General features: G+C 42.6%; 1 long non-coding RNA gene across 1 annotated transcript; it reads right to left on the bottom strand.

Moving 5' to 3' along the window:
• Positions 1–6,471: 6,471 nt before the first annotated feature.
• Positions 6,472–8,362, bottom strand: LOC135087411 (uncharacterized). The gene is made up of 4 exons (XR_010260799.1): positions 7,943–8,362; positions 7,362–7,592; positions 6,877–7,092; positions 6,472–6,789 (listed from the first exon to the last, which is right to left on the bottom strand). It is a non-coding gene; the product is annotated as an uncharacterized LOC135087411 (long non-coding RNA).
• Positions 8,363–18,643: the final 10,281 nt, after the last annotated feature.

Raw genomic sequence — 18,643 nt, 5'->3', positions numbered from 1 at the left:
GAAATCAGTGGGTGATGGACTGAGGGGACATAGGGGTCGGCTATTTAGGATAGCTTCGACTTGTGCGAACAAAGAAGACAACTCCTCAAAGGTTAGGTGAGTATTTCCTAAAATTCTGTGAATGTGGTGTTTGGCTGATTTAACTCCGGCCTCAGCTAGACCGTTAAAGTGAGGAGCGTATGCAGGCGAGAATTTAAAATCTATTCCTTGACGAGTTGCAAACTCGTGTATAGAATCCTGATTTGAATTTATAAAATTACTAATTTCTTTGGCTGCAGCAACAAAGTTTGTGCCGTTGTCACAATAAATAGTAGTAGGTATGCCTCTACGTGCAATAAATCTTTTGAGAGTGAGAACAAATGCATCTTTACTTAATTCACTGACAGCCTCTAAGTGAATGCAGTGATATCTAAAACATATGAATATACATAAATAACATTTGGTTATTTTACAGCCACGACCTTTACGGTCAGTAATTAGAAAAGGTCCAGCAAAATCAGTAGCTACAGTAATAAAGGGAAAATCAGGCTCTACGCGGTCCTTGGGCAAGTTTCCCATAATATTGCTCATAGTTTTACCCTTAACACGTCGACAGACAAAACAGGATCGAGCTACGTTTCTGGCTAGGTTTCTACCGCCAATAGGCCAATAGCGATCTCTGACTGAAGCTAGCATCTGCTGGGGTCCTGCGTGTAGGAGACGCTCGTGTTCTTCATGAAAAATAAGCTTGGTTAAGGGATGATTGTCCTTTAAAATGATTTGATGTTTTTTGTCGTATTGGTAAGTAGAGGTTTCTATGCGGCCTTGAACTCGTAAGATGCCTTGATCATCTAAGAAAGGAGTTAATGAAGCTAACATACACTTCGCTGGTAGAGTTTTACCTTGGTGCAACTGAGAGATTTCATTTGAAAATGATTCGTTTTGGGATGCAATGATAAGAGTTTGTAGAGATTTGTTAAGTTCGCTTACTTGAAGTTCGCCTACGAGTTTGCTGTTGGGGTTTCTACAATTGTTAACAAATCGGAGGACTCTAGCATAGACTCTTTGAAGCATGGAGAGTTTGGAAAATCTTTGAAAATCCACTGCTGGTGTCGAAGACGCTACCTCCGCCACCAAGGCAGGCATGGCTTTAAGTTCAGGCAACTCGACAGCAAGAATAGGGAACGGCGGCCATGAAGATTCACCTTGTTTTAAGAAGGTGTCACCACATAGAGCAATCTCTAATGTTTTGCGGCTCTACTCCTCGCGAGAGTAAGTCGGCTGGGTTCTCTGATGTAGGGACGTGACGCCAAGACGAATAATCAGTTAGCTCACCTATAACCGCCACTCGATTAGCAACAAATGTTTTGGTTTTATTAGGTGCTTTCAGCCATCCCAAAACGACGCTAGAATCTGTCCAATAGACGTGACGATTAATTGTGCAACGAAGAGCTTGAGAGACAGATGAAGACAGCTGTGCACCAACGACAGCAGCGGATAACTCCAACCTGGGAATTGTAGAGGCCTTTAGAGGAGCTACGCGTGCCTTTGCACACAGTAAATTGACTCTGACATTGCCATCGACGTCGATGGACTTTAGATATATGCATGCGCCATAGGCTTCTTTAGAAGCGTCGCAAAAACAATGCATCTCTACATAGTTATAGTTTTCTATTAAGACGTGTCTTGGCAGTTCTATTGTAGATAAATGTGAAATATTTTGGGAGAACTTGAGCCAAGTTTTTTGAAAATCTAGTGGAACTGGTTCATCCCAGTCCATTTTGAGAGACCAAAGTTTTTGAAGAAGCATTTTAGGCTTGATAGTGCACAGGGATAATAATCCAAGGGGATCAAAAATTTTAAAGGTTGTTGAAAGAATGGATCTTTTAGTAAGAACATTAATTGGTTCGCAATCTATTCGAAAAAATAATAAGTCAGACGAAGGAGACCAGCCTATGCCTAGAGTGCTGGTAGAGTTGCTGATAATTAAATTACCTTCTTCGACATTTATAGCATCTGGAGAGAAAAGATCTGGCAAGTTAGACCTATATTTCCTTAAAGGAAAACAACCCTTAGCTAGCTCAGCTGACACTTGGCGTTGAATGTAGCGAAGTTCTGATGTAGAGTCACATCCGGTTAGCAAATCGTCGCAGTAAAAATCCTTTTGTATAATAGTTTTTAATTTAGGATCGCTACATTCCTCACCAAGTTGCCAGAGACACCTAGTGGTGAGAAAACTAGCGCTGGAGAAACCATACGTCACTGTATTCAGTTGTAGAGTGCGTAGCTCCTGGTTCTCTTCGTCGCGCCACAGAATCAGCTGTAGATTGCGATCTGATTCTTTAAGAGCAACCTGCCGGTACACTTTCTCAATATCACCAGAAATGATGTACTTGTGTTGGCGAAATCGAATGAGTATATTGAATATTGAGTCTTGAATAGTTGGTCCTACCAATTGTATGTCATTTACTGATACCCCTGAAGTAGTGCGAGCAGACGCATCGAAAACAACACGCAACTTGGTTGACTCGCTATTCTCTCGAATGACCGGGTGATGGGGTAGGAAATAGGCACCTATAGGCCTAGACAGTTCAATATCTGTTAAATGACCAAGCGCAGAATATTCATGGATAAAATCAGAATAGGCTGTTTTTAATTCTGGCTGCTTTCTAAAGCGTGCTTCAAGATTTAGAAATCTTTTCTTAGCTAGTTGGTATGAGTCACCTAGGCAATCTCTATTACGATGAAGAGGGAGACTCACACAAAAACGACCATTGGTTAGACGAGTAGTAGTGGAGAGAAAGTGCTGTTCGCATAGGCTTTCTTCCTTTGAATAGGGTTGGCGGTCGGGAAAGCTCTCTAGCTCCCAAAACTTAGTGATAAGGTGCTCTAGATTATTATTTGTAGAGCAATCATTATCGGAATTATCGTTTTTCAATAGAAAATTGCATGTCATAGTTTTATTGGAAGTTAGTTGTTTAGGCATTGTAGGTAGGGGACCAGCTACGAGCCACCCTAGTTTAGAGCTGCGAAGAATAGTATTGCAGTCTTCAAGACGACGTTGCTCGGAACCTATCAAATCCCAGAACAAATCAGCACCAATCAGCATATCTATAGGCGATGGCACGTTGAAACTAGGGTCAGCCAGATCACAATTAGGTAGATTTAGAGGTCTAGAATCGAATGCAACCTTAGGTATATCATCTGAAATTTGGGGTAAGACTAGACGATACATTGTTACATTAAATGGACTAGTGTTTGATTGTAAATTAATAGCACATCTCTCAACATTAATGTTTAAAGAAGTGTTGCCTATGCCGACTATGTTTACACTTGGGGACAGCAAAGGGGTTAAATTTAACCTTTGTTTCACCATATCAGTTATGAAAAACGACTGGCTTCCGCTGTCAAGCAAAGCTTTTACAGTTATAGTGCTTTTAGTAACGGGATTAGAAACTTGAATTTTAGCGGTGCACAGTAAAACATTTGTGGTGGTTTGAGTAGAAGACATGACAACTGTTTGAGAGGAATTAGAGGCATCAGAATTTTGAGTAAAATGCAACAATGAATTGTGTCGTCTTTTACACGAGCGACAAGACCCAACGAGTTTACACTCTTCCACCTTGTGGCCTGGTTTTAAACAGTTTTTGCATAGCTTTAGAGACTCGACTATAGAATTTCTATCCTTAGGAGACTTTGATTTAAACGAAGAACACTCATAAAGACGATGTTCACCTCTGCACATCAAACACTCTAAAGACTTAGAAGAGGATTGACTATTGTCGCCACTAGTGGTGACAGCAAAAGATTTAGTTTGCTGAACTTTATTAGAGAGTGTGGGGTTGCCCCCTGGTTTGGTCTTGTTTTGTCTGTCTAATTTGGATTCATAAACAGTCTCCAAAACATCAGCTCGGTTTTTAAGAAATGTAAAAAAGTCTGAAAGCGTTGGTATTTCGGAAATATTATTTCTAAACTCCTCCCATTTAAAACATGTAGTGTTGTCTAATTTTGCTGTGACCAAATAAATAATTAGGACATCCCACTTGTCTGTAGGCAATCCTAACGTGCTGAGAGCCCGCAAGTTTTTTGTGACATGGTCAATTATAAAACGAAGTGACTTGGCGGTCTCTCGCACGGTTTCAAAGTTAAGAAGAGATCTCAAATGATTGCTTATTAACCCTCCGTGTACCAGGTGACTAAAAGTTACGTCCCGTACCAGGTGGGGTATGACATACCCCAGTATACAAAGTGATAAAATTTTCATTGAACATTTTTTTAGGTGGATTTTAATATTTAATATTGATTATTTACGTATGCTAATTAGGTCTATGAAAAACTCTGAGCTGAAAATATGTATTATAACATTTTTATCATAAAAAAACAAAAACACACAATTTCCGTTGTTCTTGTAATTTAGGAATCAGTTTCTTATGTATAATTTTTAATTAGTGCCTTTAATTATGACAACCGTTTTTATTTAACAAAGTACAAGATATTTACTTATAATTTAAAAGTAAATTAAAAACTGGAAGGGTATAAATTTATTTTGATCATCGGTTTTCAATTTACCACAATTCTGAAGAAAGAAAATGAGTATGCTCAATGCATAAAATGGGAGCGTAACAATTTTATTTATTTATAAAATATGTTATTCCTTTTCAGTAGCCCATAAATTGTATCACCAAGTATAAATTGTAGCCCATAAGTGTATGTTCACATTCATCTTCGGATCTCAGTACTAAACTTCCAGATCCGCACTAAAAGTCATCTCATTTGACTAAAAGTGCTTGAAAATTTCAGATACCGTAAAAATCACGAAAAATATTATTTGTTTTGAATTTTTATTCAATTAACAAAGCTAAAAATATACAAATTACACCAAAACTGTTAGATTATTTTTGAAATTTTTTAACAACGTCCCGTACCAGGTGGGGTATGTGATACCCACACGCACATTAAAGGCATGTAACTCAGATGGTAGTCACCGTTGGACTGATTTTGCAACGCTGATCGAAGCAGCAGCGCCATAATTCCAGCTACTGAGAATTTCAAATTCAGCTCTTGCAATTTTTTAAAATTATGGCGATTTTTAAAGGACTGGGGTGTGTCACACCCCACCTCGTACAGCGAGGGTTAATTGCCTTTTATTGTCGAATCTTTCACATAATAAGTTCCAGGCTTGACAATAATTTTTGTCTGTAACTTCCAAGTTGCAAATAACGCGAGCGGCTTCACCCTCTAAATATGAATTTAAATAATGAAAGAAGATTGGCAAAAACCTATATAGTGTTGGTACCGTCTTTAGACGGAGTGTAGGACAATGAAAATATTACCAATTTCTTTGTCTTGATTTATACAACAAAAAATGTAATCATACCATATTTCTACAACTTAAGAATAAAAAGATAAATTCAATGTTATGATAATACGGAACAAGGTTAACAACACGCTTTGAAGGTTAACAGAACGCTTGAACATGGAGAACAAAACGTTTTAAATGTCAATTGTCATTTTTTGACATGTTTAATCTGACTGATACAGACAGAAAAAAATAATAATGTTTAAAACAACGAAAAGTGATCAAAATAATATTATCGTTTTATCTTTTATTCAGGATGATTTTAAAGGCAGTTAACTGTTCTGTTGGATTGATGCTCATTAGATAATACGCATCGCGAGTGCTCGCCTAAACAAGAGATATTCTTTATTTTTCTAAAGATTATTATTTATACACATTCATAATTATAATTAAAAAAAAACTTTTTTTTAAAACAAGCTTTATCCTGAAATGCAGTTGTACTAAAACGAAAAAAATAATTGTATGCTAGGTTCAAAGAATTTCGAAAGCTTGTAGCGCGCATGGAATGTATTCCTCTTTTTTTCTGTTTGCGCTACAAGCTTCCGAAATTCTTTGAACCTAGCATACAATTATTTTTTTCGTTTTAGTACAACTGCATTTCAGGATAAAGCTTGTTTTAAAAAAAAGTTTTTTTTTTATTATAATTTTATTTTACACTTTTTAGTTGTATCTCAATCTCTGGGCTTGGTCATCATTTAGCACTAAAGTGCTCGGGATGACGAATCCAAAGAACCCAAACTCGATAAGTTTCCGCCGTTTCGTTTAGGAGTTCCTATGGCCGTCTCCTGACACCATCATCAGACCAGCTCAATGATACCATAACATTGCATTGTCATCGTACTTACATAAGTATATGGCCGTCTCCTGACACCATCATCAGACCAGCTCAATGATACCATAACATTGCATTGTCATCGTACTTACATAAGTATACCAAATTTCAGCTTAATCGGTTGAGAAGAAGTGGTCTTAAATTCAGTTGCAAGATTTGTCCCACACATACTAACAAGTGAAGTCAATATAAAGCTTGTAAAATAGACAAGGCTTTAATGGGGAACTTTTATTCAAGTCAACATAATAATGCTATCAAGAAGTTTAATAAATAAAAACAAAAGTTAAAATCAATATACTGATTTATTCAATGTTTTTCTTACAAGAATTCCATCTAACACTTGTGCAGGTGGTGATATATTGTCTAAGTGACGAGCATAGGCTAAATACCATCCGATACTCATCACATGTGAGCAACACCCTACTGGCCTCAAACCCACAATACAGTTGCAACAATATCCTATGATGGCACGCCTCCTCATGATTATCTTCCTGTAGTTCATGTGAGTCAGGAGGGTCATCTGTCTGCAACGGTTGGGATGCAGTCTCTGGTGACTCAGAACCTTGCCGTGTTGCTTCATTTGCAAGTTGCCAAGGCAAATACTATCCACGAGGTTGATCTAAAAAAACAAATTCATTTAATAGTGACAATGTTCACATTATTTTTCAACAAAAGTGACCTTTTTCTTCTTTCTTAAAGTACTTACATTATTAGGATATATCCAGCTTTTAATGATGTTGATGACATTTTCGTCTTCGTTTCTCAATAAGTGGCCATTGCTATGTAACAAATCTTTGTTGCAATTGACACATGTTGTTAATTCTTCATTTATGTTTCTGGCCTCATCAACCAATTGCTGACGACGGAGAGTTCTCTGAGCGCGTAACCAACATGCGGTACATGCTTGATCACTTTGAGTAATCTAAAACATAACAATATAGATCAAATCCTAGTTATTCTAAAAAAACGTATAGGTATAAAGACATATTTATTGTACGGACACACAGAACAGAGACACTTATTTATTTATTTTATTTTGTTCGGAAAACATACAGTGAAACAATAACAGTCTAAAAACCACTGCTTAAGAAACTACATATACACCATTTACTGTTTTCGCATTTGTGTAACAATAGTATAATTAAATAACGAAAGCCAATTAAGATATGCCAATTATGGTATTACATTTACCTGTCTTGGATATATCCACTGTGATATAATATCAACTATTGGGCCTTCTTCATTTGTAGGAGTTTCTCTCAATACTGTGCGAGAACTGACTGAAAATCGAGCGGCCGCATCCTCCACAAATATTGTGAAGACCAATTTATTAACCTCTCTTGATTCTCAACAATGTTTGCTCCAGTGACTTGAGCATTTCCAAGTTCCCAAGAGGCATGGCAAATAGTCAGTGTTTGTGATCTGAAACAAAAAAGGAGAAGTGATGATATACATAAATAACTAGCCTAAAAATCTTCGAGAAAGGATTTGTGAAATCAGTCCAGTAGTGAATTACATCCAAATAACTTGTCAATAGATCTTTAGCTCATAAAATGTTCAGTCCAAGATCAGTCAACTCATTTGATATGATTGGAATTGGATTAAATACATTCTATCGACAATGGATATTTCAATAAACCATTGGTGACAATCTGTACATTTCCCAATGTAATAACTATAATATTTTTGAATACTAACGTACTGAGGATAAAACTGATGAAAAGCGGTTTTTATTGCTTTTAAAACAATGAAGTTTGAAATCTTTCTCTTACCTCTTTTGGATATGTTCACAGTCTCATAACTTCTGTAAGAGCCTCACTCTCTTCCAGGAGTAGATGCCGCCTAATTCGAGTCACTCGAATATCGCAGTTGATGCAGCGTAGAAGAGACATGGTTACAAACAGATCACAATACACAAACAAGCATCCTTTCGCTAAGATAGTATCACAATACTAAAGAAAAGACAGGGGGAGGCATAGGGTGCTCTCAACTCGACTGTTCTTTACTTTGCAAGTAGGTAGGTATACCATAAACAGCACTTTATGATCACACCGAGAAGACGAAACATTTGGAAAACCACCAAACGATGGAATGTAAACAAAGAACTGATTTGACAGTTGTTGTACTTGTATGTCAGTCGCGTGACGTACCTTGACGTAATGCAATGTACGATACATTGGAGTAATCGATAATAATCAATTGCCTCCATTTATTCCGTATAAATCTAATTGGCATAATATATTATTAAAAATGCATATAAATAGAGCTAAACCGATAATTATATTCACTTTGTTGATTGTATCAATGGTTTTATAGATCTTAAGTCGATATCTGAATAATTGGTAAAGTAAATTAATCGGTAATCGATTTATCTGATTGAATAAAATAGTTGTAGGTTACGGCCCTAAAGAAAAGGGTCCTATTGCGTTTTATTATTGCATATTCAGGTAAGCGTTTTGTTAGCAATATTCAAATGAAAACAAAAGTTATGTTTTCTTTATTCTCGAAAGTTGTAGAAAATCATAAAAATACGTAAAATAAGTGTCCAAGTATCGAGTATATAATATCAAGAAATCAACTCCGTACATCTTCAATTTTACTGGGTACCATGCCTGCCATTGTTCTTTATAAATATTTTTGATTTGTGTATTTTCATGAATTAATGAGCTGAAAGTTTCCTTAAACTCCAACCATTTAAAATAGGTACCATCGAAATTGGGAATTTTAATGATTGGCAATTTGAAACCAAGTGTTTCATTATCTACATTGGCCACCATTATGACAGTTAGAATGTTGTTTATGATTTGAATCATTCGATGGACATGATGCAAACATAGGTATTTTAGAAGGTGAATTCGCCTTTATCAAATCCTGAGCAATACAAACATAATGATCGAAGTCTTGTTCAAAAACATCGCGAATAGTTAACTCCTGTTCTCGATTACCTTCACTAAAAGATTCTATTTGATTTTGCAACTCGTCAAATTCAACAAACAAGGCTTCAATCCTGGATAATTTCATCGCAAGTTTGTTGGTTTCAAATTCAGAAACATTTTCTAAAGATTGCAAAGATTCTACATGATTTTTAAATTTAGTTAACCGTCCTTTAATATTGCTACGCTTTACTAGAAGAGATTTCAAATCTATAGGAGTTTGCGTTTCGATAGACATTGCGATAAAATTAATCAGAAAGCTAAATGATGTTAGAAATTATTATTTAAGTTAACAAAATTGCATACGATACGCTCCTCGCTTCGTAGTCCAGCTGATTGCACGACGAGTTGAAAAAACCGGTCGGCAAGCACGATCAGCTGTGCGGCGGCCGGGCTCCGCGGAGACAATAGGTGACGTCACGCAGCGAACCCGATCGACGCGTGCCGTGGACGAGCCGAGCCAGTGGCGGATTTACCAATAGGCCAAGTAGGCCAGTGCCTAGGGCGGCAGATTTAGAGGGGCGGCAAATTTAGCAAATTTTTTTTACAGGAAAAAAAAATATAATTATACGTATACCTACACAATCCATATATAAATAAACGATTAATAAACGCACTGTAATATATACTTAGGTACTTATGTGATCATGAATTTTAAAATGTTCCAATAGCGTTTCAATAAAAATAAAATAAAAAACTCTTAAGTAACACAGGATCTTCGGAGCCTAGCACGAGCACCATCTCTCCACAACTTCGTGTATATTGTTTTACAGGGTAGCCCAGAAAAAAATTCATTTTTGAAAATTCAAGGCAACGAAAACTGTACATTTTTGTAGAACTTAAGCTATTGCAATTTAAAGGAAATTTAGTGCAATTTATTTTAAAATTTACTATCTTTTATACATTTTATCGCCCCTGGGTCTGCGGGTGTCTATGGGCGACGGTAATCACTTACCATCAGGTGATCCGTTTGCTCGTTTGCCTCCTATCACATAAAAAAAAAAAAAAAAAAAAAAAAAAACATGTGATTCCCTTGACGTTTAGAACATTTGGTCAACATACATCAACATTTTGGAAAACTTTCGTAAGCGCTGATGCACACGACGCCGCTACCGCGCCGCCGCCGCGCCGTCGCCGCGCCTTTGCACTGTTTATACGCGCCGCGTGAACACCGCTGCCGCGCAGCCTAGCCGCCGCGCCGCGCGCGAAATTATGCTTTGTTGGCGCGGTGGCGGCGCGGAGGCGGTTTTACTCGGTGCGTATGAACAGTGTAGCGGCGTTGCGACGGCGCGGCGGCGGCGCGGTGGCAGCGTCGTGTGCAGGAGCCCTTAGGCCTCAGCCTCGAGTTTAGCGGGCAGCGGGGCGGGAGCGGCGGCGGCGCGGGAGCGGCACAGAAGAAGTTGTTTTGATTTGAAATATCAACGTACTTACTTCTTTATTATCCATAAAATCCTAGATTGTAACAGATCAGGGAGCAATAACATCTTAAAATTATTATTTACAAGATTTACATGATTATAAGCAATCTCTTCTGCTAAACTGTTACGTAGTGGATGCCTATTAAATTGGAAAATTAAATACTATACTAATAATACTACTAATAATACATACAATACTACAAATATTAATAATACTAAGTCTGTTCGAATCGAACCCCAGACTCTTAGAAACCAAGTCACTATGCCATCCGTTATTCGTATTTATTATTACGTTATCGTCGTTGTGGTGTCAAAATTTTCTGTTTTATTTTTACTAAGAAATTTTTTATCCAAAATTTTAAACACAATTCGAGTTTAAATTACTCAGAAAAAATAGTGCATACCTTTAAAAAACATAATAAAGTTACTTACTCATAAAATACTTTTCATTTTAAAAATCATTAAATAAGTAAATAAATAGCAATCCACAAATAATACGTATAATTATATTATTATTACCTATAATAATATAGGTAATTTAATTTACTAATTTAAGCCATAAAATATTATTGTCTTCTAAGTAAATGGTAATAATTAATTTATTATAAGTAGTTTATTACTATTTACATCTTTTACACAGCTTCAAATTATTAAAAAGATATTTATGTACTAAACATAAATTGTAACCAAATATTTTTAAAAGTGCTGTAAACCTGTTTTAATATTTATTATCCATAATTAAATCAAAATAACTGTTAATTTTATTATATCGCTCATAACTTAAATCTCGAATATTTTCTGAATAACTTAGAAATAATATTAAGCTAAATGTTTGCAACGGGGCGTCTTAGCTAGCTCAGTCTGACACCCCGCTGTTTAGTACTAAGTCCCAGTTCGCCTTCTGCGATGAGGGATGTGTACCTATCCAGGATGCCTACAGGGATATTCGACCAAGGAAACGCACAATCAATAACACAATGGCACTTTATAATTCAGGTTCCACAATAGTTTACTTATTCTAGTTTCACTGATTCTAAATTACTATTATTTAAATAATGAGCAAGTTATTCCACAATTGCAAATCTACTATGACAAGAGGGATAGCGACGCGCCCGGTTCGCGTCCCGAGACTAGTTTACGTATCCGCGAGAGGGGCGGCGCCCTGTGCGAGGTTTAGCGAGTGTTAGTCTGGATACTTATAACTAGGGGGGTAGGATGTGATCCGATTAGCTCGAGCCAGAGGCCGAAGCCCTCAGGTGAGCGCGACCACAGGGGAAAGGCGTTGGACCTACGTGGCGAGGGGGTGTGAAGTTCAGGAAGGGTGGCAGCAGGATTGCTACCGCAGGTCGGGAATGAGTATCGCATGCACTACTCGGTAAGGACGAGAACCGGTAGGCTATCAACGATAGAACGTCTCGAATCGACAATTAGATCACCGACCGAGTTATCGAGGTATCGAATCAAGCCAGAGTCGAACAGTCAAGGTTAGTGGGAACAATCTGGATAGCTATTCGCTAGGGACTCTGTGCAATGCAGCAGAGGGAACGATAGACGCGCGCGCGAACGTCTGGCTGTTGCAATGGCTCTCGAGCGAATGCTAGGCGCCCTTTTTTTTTTTTTTTTGAAGGGACGCGCGCTGGTAGCTTGAGGAGCTTTTCCAGCTTCACCGGGCAGAGTGGCGAGTACAGAAGGTACTCTAGCCGTTTGGCGATCGTCGGTGCGCGAGCCGACGAGGCCGAGTGTGGGCTTCGCGAAGCGAAGCCCAGGCTCGTCCGCGTCGGTCGCAGACCGACGTTCGCGATCGGGCCGTATCGAGCGCATAAGGCGCCCGATCAGTGGCGAACCCAACTAGAGGGTTGCCCACCGCGGTGTTGGACCAAAGTCCAGCCTACGGCGGGCTCACTCTAGTGGGCCCGATCGAGGGGACTACGGACGCGGCCTGAGGGCGCCACGGTAGGCTCGGACCTCGGCTCAGGCCGTGTCCGGGGGACGGATAGGGGAGAACCGGCCCGGTACATGTCTGTACCGTCCGAAATGGAAAGCAGGGCCTCGTATTCGCCGGCGAGTACGGTGTAACGAGCTACTGTGTTGTGGAGTAGTTGGCGTGCTTAAGGCAGTGATGTCTGTGTTCAGAAATTCGGTAATAGGATCGTCCGGGTCGTCTAGGACATGCCTAGGTCGTCGGTATTGGGCAGCGACATCTTTCTGGGGTGTATACGTGGCGGCGCTAACGATAAGAGGGTTCTTGTGGTTGATCGCTTTATCAAAGTAGCGGCGAGAGGCTTCTTTCATAAAGTGATCAATCGATGGGATCTCGAAATCTCTATGGAGATTCGTATTACGCACGAACCACGGGGCATCCGCGGCTCGGCGTAAGAATTTGTTTTGGAGGGTCTGGAATTTCTTAAGGTCTGTGCAGGAAGTGTGAGCAAACACCGGACTGGCGTAAGTCAACACTGGACGGATGCAGGTTTTGTAAATTGTCAACTTATTTCTAAGTGACAATTTACTTTTCCTTCCAACTAGGTGGTAGAGTCGGTGGATGTAGTGGTTCGCACGGCTCAAGACGCGTCTGAGGTGCGGAGCGAACGATAATCTCTGGTCGAGAGTGACACCTAAATACTTGGCCTCACTTTTCCAAGGAATAGTTTGGTCAAATAAGGTGAGATGGGTGGGGACATTAGGACGAGTGCGAACCGGAGGGCGTTTCGCAGACAAAGCCCTAGAAAAGTACACTGCTGCACTTTTTTCGGGATTTACCTCGATACGCCACTTCCTGAACCATTCGCCTAATTGTGTGACTGCGCGTTGGAGCGCCAAGATGACGTAATTCCGATTACGTCCGGACTTGTAGAGTGCGGTGTCGTCCGCAAAGAGGGCTAAATCCGTATTCGGATATTTGGGGATGTCATTGACGTACAATGAAAAGAGGATGGGCGAGAGCACGGAGCCCTGGGGGACTCCGGCTCTTATGGGGCGGGGGGAGGAGAGGGAGCCATCTACTCGGTAACGAAAGGTGCGATTCGATAAAAAGTCACGTAAGATGTGCACGAGACTGTCCGGCACACCGAGTTCGTAAAGCTTGTAAATCAAGCCATTGTGCCAGACTTTATCGAATGCCTTCGCTACGTCGAAGAATAGCACTCCTGTCCCTACGGGTGGCTTAGCAGTGAGGCTGCTAAGTATGTGCTCCGTTAAGCGGTGCACCTGTTGTACGCAGGAATGTGAGGCGCGGAAGCCAAACTGTTCGTTTATTAAGAGATTATTAGAAAAAACATAATCTCTTAATCGAGAGACAATTATACGTTCGTATAACTTACCCATGGTCTTTAAGAGACTGATGGGTCTGTAGCTTGTGGGGTCAGCCAGTTTCTTACCGGGCTTCGGGATGCCAATGACTTCTGCCTCTTTCCACGCGTCGGGAAAGATGCAGTGAGACATGGCCGCGTTGAAAATAGCAACTAAGAGGTATACTAGGGGGGCGGGCAGGGCGCGTAAGACTCTATTAGAGATACGGTCCGGGCCGGGGGCTTTGTTGGGACGGAAACCTTTGATTATCGTTCGCACCTCGTCGACGTTGGTCGGGTCTAGGGTTGTGGTCGGAGGGAGGGCGGCTCTACGTTCGACTTCGCTGTCCACCATGCGGAGGTGGGCAGAGTCTACTGGGAGGGTACTGGGGGAGCACTGTGCTTCTAGACTGTCGGCTAGACATTCGGCTTTGGCGTCGTCGTCAAACGCAAGCGTTTGATCGGGACGTAAAAGCGGTGGCGTGGACGCTACGGTGTCAGACTTAAAGGCTCTCGTCAACTTCCAATAGGCTTGGTGAGATGGCGAGATTTCTTTAAGTAGATCATCCCACTGATTGTTACGGAGTTCCGCGATACGAGCCTTGACAGCGCGCTGTAAGGAACGTAGGCGGACTCTGTTTTCCTCGGTTGGATAAGCGTCATAATCGCGAGTGGCTGCGTCCTTTGCCCTCAATAGTTCTCGCGCGTCGTCCGGCAACCTGAGACGGTGGTTAGCCATCGCAGGCACTTGCCTAGACGAGTCGCCGATGGCGACCGAGATGTGACTAGTGAGCGCATCGATCGCGTGAATAGTTTCGTGAGGCGAAACTATATCGTCGGGGATTGAGGACAGTTGTGGGCTCTGACAGTTCCCAAGTTTTACCTTGAGTTTGTCCCAGTCCACAATTGTCTTCATAGTGGGTGTAGACTCAGGAGAGCCTAGTTGTAGTACGACCGGGCGATGGTCAGAAGTGAGCGCGTGCATGGTTTCTATAGAGTGTAGGCGAAGGCCTATATTCTTTAGAATTGCCATGTCCAGAATGTCGGGCCGATGCTCGACATTGTAAGGATAGTGAGTGGGCGTCATAGGGACTAAGATGTCAAAGATGAGTTCCTCAGAGAGTTCGCTTAACATGTTGCCATTGGCAGTGGATGTTACGCAACCCCAATGAGTGTGTTTGCTATTAAAGTCGCCGCCAAGAATGACTGCACTATTCATAGCAAACAGGTCCTCAAAGTCGCTTCTTAAGGGAGTCTTGTTCGGGGAGAGGTAAACCGAGCCGATGAGGATGGGCTCGTGTCCAGTCATGGCTAGCCGACAGAGTGAGACTTCTAGGTTAGAGAGAGAAGGGGGATCGACTAAAGCACAGTGCAGAGAACGCTTATAGTAAATAAGCGTGCCGCCGCCACGTGTGGGCCTATCGTGTCTAATGATATTGTAGTTCGCTATCCTAGGATTGCGAATAGAGGGTGTTAGGAGGGTCTCTTGAACCAGAAAGATGTCGACCTGGTGGTCGGTAAGGAACTGAGTAACCTCGTCCTTCTGCTGTCTAAGACCGTTAGCGTTGAAAAATGCTAAGGTGATTGACCGGGGTTTGATCCTAGTGGTGGGATTAGCCATTACGGAGCGTGGAAAGAGGAGATAGCGTAGCAAAAGTCTACGTGTTCGGCGAGGATAGATAACCTATCCATGATGTTGCCTTCGCCATTAGTCGCGCGCAGTTTTGCGGCGATCACAAACATCTCGCCGACATTAATTTGGCCAAAGAAGTCTCTGACCAACTTAATGTCAGCCGCAGGTGAGTGTGAAGGCTGGGGCTTGGCCTGAGGGGCCGGGACTTTGTGGGCTGGTGCCTTAGGGGCAGGGGGACTTGGGTTAAGCGCCTGTTGGGTAGGTGCCTTTGGCGTAGCCTTAGGGGCTGGGTGGGGTTGAGGAGCCTGCTGGAGCGCGGGTGGGGCCACAGCTGTTTGGGTTGGTGTGGGAGTAAGGCTGGCAGCCTGGGTGTAGGCCAGAGGCCTAGCCCAAGCATTGGGCCTGTTGGGGCGGAGGCTAGGAGCCTCACTTGCTACCGCAAAGTTGCGAGTAGCATTGATCTGCCTGGGGGCAGAGGGGATGGGGGCACGCGGCTGAGTGCGTGGAGCCCGGGGACAACCGCGATAATTCGCAGGATGACCCTGGCTACCACACAGTATGCAGCTCGGTGGTTCGGTGGCTGTGGCCTTGTCACGGACACAGTCGGCTGTGCCGTGATCGCCTAGGCACTTGACGCACCTAGGACGGGCGTGACAATTACGGGCAGCGTGCCCGTAATGTTGACAGCGGTGGCACTGGCCGGGAGCGCCGCGCTTTCGGGGTGGCTCAACTTTGAGCCCGGAGATGAAGCAAACCGTTTTCAAATTGAAAATCGATTTCGCTTCGTTGGAATAGTCCAAGACTACTTGGACAAGGTCAAATGGTTCACGTGTACGAGTCCTGTATAGACGGTGAACCTGTTTGACGGGAAAGTTTTGTGCCTTGAGGTCGGCCAAGATGGAGGCGGAGTCTAGCTCCTTGGGAATGCCACGGATAACAACCCGCAGCTCCCTTTCCTCCTCGCGAGGGAAGGTATGATAACCGATACGGTTTTCATCCAGGAAGCGTGTTAGGGCTCGGTGCTCGTCCGAGGTGGACAAGGACACCTTAATGCCTACATTGCACGACTTAGCGTGCGAGAAGTTGATGTGGCGCTCCTTGAGCGCGCCGGAAATCTTGTTCCAGGACGCCTTGTCCTGGACAAAGACTGGGGGGACTCTGGCAGTCCGCCCGGTGCTCGACTGCGAGCCGGAAGGTTGGGAGGATTGCGAGGGCTGAGAGAGGCCCGAATTGGCCTTCAGCGCCTTCGCAGGGGGGGAAGGAGGGGGAGAGGCCGCGGATTTGCGGGTCCTCTTCGGACGACTGACGGTGGTGAAGCCACCGTCATCGGCGTCTGAGACAGAGTCACATTCCATGTCCCTACTGGGGGCATGGGATTGGTGATCTATCACAATAGAGTGCTCGTTCGTGAGCGGGATCGGTAGCGGGGCCGAGTTAGGATCGCACATGGCGTCCTCGGGACATGACGGGGAAGCAGGCTCCTCATAGACGGAGCTTGCGAGGGATTTTGCCCGTATGTGGGCTTTAAACCCGGAGAGGACCTCCGGGTGAGTGGCCCGGAGGAACTTTAAGAGTTCCTCCGTGTCCATGGCATGGAGTTGAGATTCGCGACGCGTGAATCTACACCGGTTCGCAAGTCGCAACCACCGAGAAGAGCCGGCAAGAAAATCGGTGGTTATAGCGATGTGTAAGTCCCGCACAGTCGGTGTAAACCGTGCGGGGTGAGTGGGAAAAGTGTGCCCTAACCAATGTAACTACGCCGCAACGTAGCAACGCCGCGACGTAGGGTGAGTACCTACTCCTAACAGTCCTTCAGGAGGGCCCCGGTCGCAAAAACAACCAGGGATACGCTCCTTCAGGGATGGAAAATAGGGAGGGGTAGGGGGGTCACGCCCGGCAGTGAAAAGACTGTGAAACCGAGTGTCTCAAGGGCGAGGAGGAACGCCTCACCCTCTCAAACGTGCCTTCCAGGAGGCCAAGGTTCACAGCCTAATATACCGGCGGCGGCAGGAAATTTCAGCGCCTTGAAAAAGGCACTGTCGGTCGCTCCCAATCGATCCGAACCGCCTTTAGAAAGGCTGTGGTGATCCGGCTCGAAGGACCAGGAAAATGTGGTGGACTGCAGTGGACTGTATGCGTTTGTGTGTGTTCGAGAGCGCTGACCGGACGATGATGACTGCCGTTGAGAGCTTGCCCTTACTATGTCAGGCGTAGTAGGTGCTTCTTGCAGGAATAAAACCACTATTTCACTTGCTGAGACTTCTCGCGTTTATTATTCGCTTCCTTTTCTCAGTTCTTGCTTCTTCAGATCACTTGTTGCTTGGAGCACTTGTTCTCTGAACTGAACATAACATGCCAGCTGGAGCGGTTCATTCCGTATTTATGGGGAGCGGCTATCTCCATCCCGCTTTCACACGCTATTGCTATCCCTGTCTTCGGGAAATCCACAGTTTTTGCTAATTTTCTCCAACTGGCAGGTAGTTTTACAATGGTTTCTTATTTTCTACAGATGCGTAATTAAATTATCTACATTATACAAAAAGTTTCATCTCAAAATTCCCAAAATTGGCGAAGTTATTGACAAAAAACCTAAAACGGCTCTCTTTACGGTATTGCCTCGCGCAACGGACCATCCGTGCAAGACAAGGACAAAACATATTGCTATCTCGCGCTCTAGAATGTTCGAAGCGAGAGGTCCGATATTTCCGTCTCGTTTCTTCTCTATTTTTTCCTGAACATTCCAGATTTTCCAGAAAAGTGTGAAAGAGAAGCTATTTTGTGGAAGTGAGAGATCAGACAATGCAAGAAAGTCTGCAAGAATGTCACGTCAAATAGGAGGCAAAGACGTCAATACTTATTCGTCTTTAGTTATTTTTTTGTGTAACGATGTAACGGTATTTACATTTGACGTTATTATTTTATTCAAACCGTTATTTACCTGTTTCTTTGTACTTTATTGGTTTTGTAAACAGTCAACAGGCGGGTAATGCACTACTATTAACCGTATCCGGTTCAGCTTCATGTAGTAGTCCACTCGCGTATTTTTATTATAGTTGTATTTTTTTATAGGTATATTTATTATTTTTATATTATAGTAAGTACACAAATATGTCAGATAACGACGAATCATTCGTTTCTGCTAGTGATCACTCCTCCTCTTTTTACTCTCTGCATTCTTCCAACTCCTCGTCTTCTCTTCACA

Source organism: Ostrinia nubilalis (genome assembly GCF_963855985.1).
Source record: "Ostrinia nubilalis chromosome W unlocalized genomic scaffold, ilOstNubi1.1 SUPER_W_unloc_5, whole genome shotgun sequence".
In the NCBI taxonomy this organism is placed as follows: Eukaryota; Metazoa; Arthropoda; class Insecta; order Lepidoptera; family Crambidae; genus Ostrinia; species Ostrinia nubilalis.
The sequence above is the reverse complement of the archived record's forward strand: the minus strand, read 5'-3'. Positions and strand labels throughout refer to the sequence as shown.